Source organism: Crocodylus porosus, unplaced genomic scaffold (genome assembly GCF_001723895.1).
Source record: "Crocodylus porosus isolate Cpor-Errol unplaced genomic scaffold, CroPor_comp1, whole genome shotgun sequence".
Lineage (NCBI taxonomy): Eukaryota > Metazoa > Chordata > Crocodylia > Crocodylidae > Crocodylus > Crocodylus porosus.
Window position 1 is genome coordinate 32,430,704 of NW_017728915.1, and position 7,534 is coordinate 32,438,237.

General features: G+C 44.5%; 1 long non-coding RNA gene across 1 annotated transcript in view; it reads right to left on the minus strand.

The window, feature by feature from the left end:
- LOC109310640 overlaps positions 1-3,752 on the minus strand; it is an 8,452-nt gene extending 4,700 nt beyond the window's left edge. Inside the window, exon 1 of the long non-coding RNA XR_002101278.1 lies at positions 3,520-3,752. This is a non-coding gene — a long non-coding RNA (uncharacterized LOC109310640). The remainder of the gene's footprint in view (positions 1-3,519) is intronic.
- Positions 3,753-7,534: the final 3,782 nt, after the last annotated feature.

The following is a 7,534-nucleotide window of genomic DNA, read 5'->3' on the forward strand; positions in this document are numbered from 1 at the left end:
GCAGGGTGTGGGTGTGTGACATTTGTGGGATGTGAGGACTACCCCTCACTCCCCCCATGATGCAGTAGCAGCAACAGACGGGGTGCTCGGGGCGCTTATGCCCAGTGCAGGCATTGGTGCCCAGTGCTGCAGGGCTCCAGCCAGCAACACACATTGTAGTGAGGCTCACCTCTATCATCAACTCTTCCCACCATGCATGTGCAGCCCCCGCACTCACGTGACACTAGATTTGAGCTCCGCATGCTGAAGCCGGCTACCTTCCCTGCCCCCCTGCTGCACAGGTCCTGGGACTCCACAGGGAAGCTGGGGCTCCCCTCTACTGCTGGAATCATGCGTGTGCATGGTCTGTGCATGGTGAGGAGTGGCAGTGATAAAGGTGATGCCTGCCACAATGTTCAGCACTGGCCAGAGCCATGCACCACTGGACACCAGCTCCTGCTCTGGGCACAGGCACCCTGAGCACCCCTGCCTGCTGCTGCTGCTGCTGCTTCCTGTGGGTCTGTGTGCAATGTGGTAAAAGTGTGTGTGTGGGGGGGGTCCCCACACCCCCTCACCCTCCCTATGGCCACACCCTGCCCACCTGAGCTCCATGCTGCTGCTGCTCCCCTGGGCACAGGCTCCGCACTTCTGTTAGCCCCAGCTCCATGATCCATATTCCTGTGCAGCTGCAGCTCTGCCCCCATCCCTGCCCCCTCCCTACTTGCTGCCTGGAGTGAGCACAACACCAGGAATGCTGAGCAGGTCCCCTGATGACTGCAGCAGCAGCAGCAGCTGCCACCTCACCTGGAAGCTGTGTGCTGGCTGGGGTGGGCCCTTCCGCCCATGAGGGTGGGAGCGAGGCACAAGAGGGTATGCTGGGGAGGGGGTGTATACATGGGTTCCTCACTCCCACCCTCATGGGTGGAAGGGTCATGGGCAGGGTACAATTAGTTGGCAGGTGCTGCGGGCCATATGAAAGTACCTGGTGGGCCAGATCTCGCTTGCAGGCTGTATTTTGCCTGCCCCTGTTTTTGGGCCAAAATGAATCATTAAGTTCTCATTCGATTTCCATACAGGAAATGGAACTGGCCTCTGTATGTGTGCTCTTGGTAATGGGGAATTCAAACTTTGAGTCTAAAAGCATGAACCTCTACTATCTAAAATAGGCATCACAGTGAAGTGACACACCAAGGCCCCCCAGCACTTCAATGCTGCAATGCTGGGGCTAGAATCACGTCACTGGACTCCCAGTTGTGTGCTGGAATACGCTGCGGCAAGATGGCAGAAGAGTAAGGGCTGAACTCTGGTCCTGTTGAAGTCTATAACCCAACTCCTGTTGACTCCAAGGGGACTGGATACAGACCTTTTAAAGGACACCTATAGAATGATTACTGTAAACTTGTTTTTGGAGGATGGCTGAGAAGTGAGAGAAGGAGAAAGAAAATTAGTTCAATGTAATACAGTGGGACTCCACTTTAAATTGAAGGGAAGGATTGTGACCCAAGATGCAATGCAGAACCGTGTTTAAGGTTCTGCAGGGGTAAGCCAAAGCCAGATCAAAGAGCAGAGGCTGGACAGGAATCAATGTACAAGGCTTCCATGCTAGGGGTTGAATAATAAGTCAGCAACCTATCCTTGTAAAAATGAAGTTATAGAAATATAACCAGTAAACTGTTGGGGTAAATTGCATGATAGGTAAGGATGGCAAAACTTTGTTTGTGCACAAGCACTGTCTGGTCCAACTACTGCTAAACTGGAAGGGTATGGCAGTAGATGGATTGACCATTCAACACCTGGCCTATTTCTTATATTTCTCCCTAAGTGGCTTAAATGACTATAGAGTAGAGAGGTTAAATGACTAATTGAAGGTTATACAGGAGATCTTTACCTTGTGTCTAAAAATGATGACATTTATTTACCATACCAGTTTAAGATGAGCTTTTCTCCTCATCTGGGGAAAGTGGTTGGTAGTAAATTGAGCCTATTTGTTTTTCCTCACTGATGCAGGATAAAATACCTAATAAAGACGTCCATTGTTTTGCATTGTACCATGCTAAAAGTCACCTTTGGACATAGTTACTGGTGCCTAGACTATCAAGTGGAATTCATGGTTCACATACGTTTCAGAATTAGGCCATGATCTTTCCACATATACATCAGATCAGAGCACCAGAAGGGTCATGGCATCATCTGCTCATATTGCAGTAGCCCCAGAGCAAGGCTTGGATGGTATCAAAATCCTGAAGTCTTGCCATAATCATCCCACTGGGATCTTAGCTACTGTTCTCTGGGCCAGAGATCCGCAGTACAAACCACGGCAGTAAGGCTAACATTGCAGTGCTGCATTTAAGAAACTTTACTCTCTTACTGTTTCTGAAGAAGGCTTTAATAGTTTCTGATCCCTGGCCTCTTTCTTCCCTTCAACCTTCCCCCCCCCCGGGGTCTACTTTGTAGTGAGTGCTCAATTGCATCAGTGGAAGGATGTGCAATCAAACTTGCAACGAGACAGTAGTCTCTGATTGTCATCAGCTGCAGCTCATTATTCTCTCAAGGATTCCTTGTGCCAATCGATGATAAACAATGTGTAATCACTTGCAATTGATTGCAAATCAGTTTGCATAGACTGGCATGTGGAGTCCTTGACAGAATAACGAGCAATGCCTTTTGCCCACTCCTGGGCCTGTGTAGCCCATATACCATTATTTGACAGCTCTTTCCCTCTATTTGACTAAAATGCTAAGCGTATTCTGCAGGACAAGGCTGTATTTGCCAGTGCATGTGTTTGGCATGCAACTTTACTACACCAGTCACTAAACATGGCTAATATGACTGCCTTTCCTGGGTAGGGATACATTTTCCTGGGAGGAAAATGTATCCCTATGTAATCCCTATATACCACCCACGTAAAGTTATACAGATAAAATATGGGGAAGCATGTATATAATTTGGGCCTGCAAAGCTGTGCATAGTCTCAGTGCACCTGCAGCCTAAACCACTACATTCACTGCCACACCAGAGCTCAGACAACACAGTTATTAAATATGTGTTAGTCAAAAGAGCATCCTGGTGAAATAGCATGGAAAATGAGCACACGGCACCAGCTCATTCACTCCAGACCCATGTGGGGATTTTCAGTGTGCTCAGCTATGTTTTGTTACTTAGCATCCTCTTCTCTATCCCCATCCTTTCATAGCTACGTTGGCATTTTAACTTTGCATATGTTTGTGGGTGAAATAAATTCATCCCCAGTCCTGTGATTACAACAGCACATCACATACATTTTGATTTCTGGGCCTAGGAGAAGAAAAACTCATGCAACTTGCTCATGTCACGTGTTACTTAACTGAATTGATAGTGGCTAAGGCTTGACTTTCAACAAGCAGGGTCTTGGCCTGTTCTTTCTATTTAAATAAGGAAAGAATAAAATTAGCATCCACTGAATATTTTGAATCCAGATAAGCATCTCTATTGATAGCATGCTTCCTTCTACCCAGCTCTAAAAGAAATCAGTTGGAAACTGCTGCAGCATTTTAATCTTACCTTGGAATCTGAGTCAGAGTAGAGTATGGGCCCCCAACAGACCTTACTGGAGCTGTATCGCTAATCCCAACTGTGAATTTGGCGTTATACGTATATGGACTCTAACGGCAATATTTTTCACAGTTGGTGTAAGCTGGTGTAGCTCCATTGAACTAAAGGAGAGCTACGCCAATTGGTGGCAACTCAGGATCTAGCCCCAAACACGAGTGAGGTCATGGAAACGACTGCTGGATGAAAAATACAAAGCTAATAATTAAAGAAGCTTGTTGCTTTTGTGAATCTTTCCCCAGGCATTTCATTAATGATCCTCAGAGTGTTAAAGTACAACTGTGTAGCTACAATAGAGCTCAAGATTGCTCTCCTATGAGCAGCAGAAAACAGGTATCATTAAAGAGATAAAACATGTGAGCTGTCAGTAAAAGACTCCTACAGAAATTATTCCAGGGTAATGAGAAGGGGGAAAACCCCCCCCCTCATGTATTCATTTCAAGTTCCTTTTTGTCTTTGTTGACCAAAGCTGGCATACCAACTAAGGAAACAGGCAGGCAGTTTCTTTTATAACTCAAGAGCATACCTTTCAGTTTATAAGCAGAAACAGAAGGAGATATTTTCTTAAAAGTACAATCTCATCAGAGATCTGAAATATGCTGAAATCCTACAACTTTTTGGGGGGGAAGGTGGGGGGCAATTCACATATTTGGAAACTTGGTTTAAATTACCTACTTTAAAAAGAATTTCCCATCAGCGCACCTCCCCAGCCTCAAAACATACTGGAAAAAACTTTGCTCGGCTTTCAAAACGGTATGTACAAGAGTGAAGGCTTGAGCCAAATTGTACTGAAGTCAAAGGTTTTATATGAGGGGAAGCTCTTCAACTGTTATAGCTCCACAATGGACAATGCCAAGGTCCCTGTGGTCTTTAATGGACTTTGGATCAGACCCTGAGAGTCATTTCAAAATGAACCTGGCTTGCTGAATTTAAATGTTCAGCTACGGCCAGAGCTAGAACAGGACAAGGCCTTACTGAACAGAAGAGTTATGGTATTCATCTCTTATCACTTCATAGACAAGCGAATACATAAGATTCATTGCTACAAATGGGATACCTCATCAGTAATGTGGATTCATAGCTCTTAGCATCAGCTGGGCCTTAACAGCTGGTTTTCATTGCTTTTTGAGGTGCACATACACACAGTATCTCCCTTGCGAGCCAGAGGCCTCCTCTCTCGATTTGTTTCCAAAAAAGATAACTTTCTGAATGCAGTAACTGCAGCCGGAGCTTGAATTAACTATTACAGACACAGACACATGGTGCACACAACCGCATAAGGCACCGGGCCATTTGAGTTACGGGCCTGTAAACCTGCCATCGTTGGCAGGAGAGCAGTTATGAGACGTGCTTGTCTGCACTACTGAGGAGGAGAGTGATTTATAGCTTGTGTGCCTCTGCTCAAGGCTTGGGCTGGACAGACAACTTTATATTGGCTTTGTTAGATGTCTACAGGCAGGACATCACTAGCTAGCCTCTTGATAAAGTGATAATAAACTACCAGCTCTGTCGATGATACAGTGGTATCTTTTGCTGTGCCTACAAGATGCCTTGAGCATGAGGAGCTGCGACTCAATGTAAATTATGGCAGATGTCCTAGATTATTTTATTTACTTACTCTGGGGTCTGCGCACGACACACATAAAGCACTTTGTTTCCCCGCTATGATTCAAAATATTTGTTGGTTTACAAACACAATGGATGCGAATATTCTGTGAACCACTTGGTGAATAATTACACCCAGGTTTATATTAAGTGTTTTTCCTTCTGTTGTGCTCTGGCACAAAGATACAATTGCGGGCAACTGTGGTGGGTGTTTTCTTTCTTCTGGTGTGCGTCTTATGACTGGAAATGGCTTGTCAAGTGGACGACTTCATTACTAGCACCAAAAAAGGGAAAAGAGAGCTCTCGTCTTGGTTACAGATAAGTAATTCCAGCCACTGCACAGAGTGATTCAAAGTGTTAAGGGAGGATTTATATCTTCAGTGTGACAGTCGAGTTATACAGTAGTCTCTTAGTTGGAGAACGCTTACCTTGTGTACGATGTACTGAGCATCATTTTCTCCAGGTACCGTAAACCAAAATGGGGGGTGAGATGTACTTTAGAGAACTGGGATAACGTTGTCCAAACATGGGGAGGGGGGGAAGGCGTAGTCTTTATAAATGCTAAAAATAAGTACAGAGTTATAGATGGAGCAGAGAGACACCATTCACATCTGGAACTGGACTCTGCTCAACTTAGCCTGGGGCTTTGGGTTCAGGTGTGCAAGTTAATAAGAAAAAGGGCTTGCATTCAGCAGCATTGAAATGTCCTGAAATTCCAGACATCTTTGGCCACAATACCACAAGAATCACTGTTTTCATGAGATTTCAGATGCATGTAAAATGGGAGCAGAACAGAGGCCCTCCTCCAGGACTGGAACCGACCCAGAACCAAAGCAGAGAGTTTCGATCCAAAGTCTCCAGATCCCAATGACCCTGTGAAATTCAAAGGAGTTTGGATTGCAAGATATTCTTTGGATCCTTTCTACCTAAATCCTAACAAATTAGAGAAAGAAAATACATTAAAGTATCATGAGAATATGAGCAACCAAATGCGCCACCGATGATTCTCTATCTTTGTGACTACAGCATCCTTGACTTGCTACAGCACATATGGCTTTCTGTCAAGCGGTCTCCTATTATTGAGCAATGCTCCATGCTGTTGGAAACCATTTGAAATGCCCTGATTTACTAAAACGTACTTGAAGGGCCCAATCCCACAAGTGATTACACACACGAGTAAGAATTCTGTAGCAGGGATATAATTCTCTGTTTCATTATGCAGATGATTTAGGGTAATATCTGTACACACAAATGTAATTTCTGGTTTAATTCCTGTGAAACCAAACCATGATATATGCCGTATTATGGAAATTGCTAAAACCAGTGAAATCAAGTGCTACCGGTACATGGTTTGCATGAGTCTGTGAAGCTGGTTTTCTCTGAGACTGAAGTCTAGTAGCTTAAAGGGTCTGCAAGGTAAATGAGAATCAGGCCCTTTATGTAGTGAAGTGTGTTATGGGATATTTAATGGCAAAGTGTGTTTAGAGCATCATCATGATGGCACCTCCTAAAAGCCATGGGGTGCATCTACATGAGACGTTAAACAAGCAGTAGATTAATCCTACTGTGCATTATCACATCATGGCAAAAAGTCATACTAATACGTTCATGCGGAGTAGAATTAGTGTACTACACATTAGCATCACTAAAAGACCGTGCACTGGCACTACTGTGCATTGAGTTAGTTAATGTGCAATAACAATGGCACATTAATGCACGTGTAGACACTCCATGTTTACACCATGATAAGGGCCATTTAGGAACACAGGAACTGTCAGGCTGGGTTAGACTTAAGATCCATCTAGTCCAGCGTCTTGTCTCCAACAGCAGCCAGTACCAGAGGCTTCGGTGCAAAAACATTACATGCGGCAGACGTGGAATAACCTTTACCATTACAAATTAGGTGTAAAAGGGTTTCAGTGTGAGCGAGTCTCTCAAGCTCTTAGAGTTTTATGTTGCATACAGCCGAGCCTAAAGGAAACTAGAAAAAAAACCCCAAAACATTATCTAGTTTGTGGTTTGGGGCCTAGCTCCAGCTCCTAAAGAGCTCTGAAAGGTCCACTTCAGCTTGAGCAGCCCTTTGGAAATTCTGCTTTTGTAGTGAAACCCAAATGCTGGCAAAGCCTGTTGGATCTCAGGTTTCATCCTGAAAGACTTGTGTATCTCTAGCTCTGACCGAGAGTGCTTTGTTTCTTTCAAATAATAATTTTATTTTTGTATTGAAAAAAAAAAAAAAACCCACCAAGGGGACTGAAGAGTTAGGGTTCTTTATGGACCAAAACCACACAGCATTCAATCAGGGAGATTCCTTGCACAGAAGCTGTAAGCAAGATATTATGAAGCTGAGATGCAGCAAAGTCTT